Source organism: Lepidochelys kempii, chromosome 8, assembly GCF_965140265.1.
Source record: "Lepidochelys kempii isolate rLepKem1 chromosome 8, rLepKem1.hap2, whole genome shotgun sequence".
Lineage (NCBI taxonomy): Eukaryota > Metazoa > Chordata > Testudines > Cheloniidae > Lepidochelys > Lepidochelys kempii.
This window is the reverse complement of record NC_133263.1, coordinates 104600081-104600467: the sequence shown is the minus strand read 5'-3', so window position 1 is coordinate 104600467 and position 387 is coordinate 104600081.

Here is a 387-nt window from a genome sequence, read left to right as displayed (position 1 = left end):
CTCTGCTGCATCGGCCCTGCGGGACAGTGGGTCTCAATCTTTCCAGAGACTATACCCTATTCAGGAGTCTGAGCTGTCTTGCCTACGCCCATGTTTCACTTCACTTAAATCAACTTGCTTACAAGACATAAAAATACAAACGTGTCCCAGCACAGGGTTCCTGAAAAACTGCTGACGTCCTCATTTTTACCATCTAATTATAAAATCGATCAATTGGAATAGAAATATTGTGCTTACATTTCAGTGCGTTGTATATGGAGCAGTATAAACAAATCAGTGTCTGTATGAAATTGTAGTTTCTACTGACTTCGCTAGTGCTTTTACGAGCTCTATCGTAAAACTAGGCAAATATCTAAGTGAATTTATTTACCTCCTAGAAGACCTCTG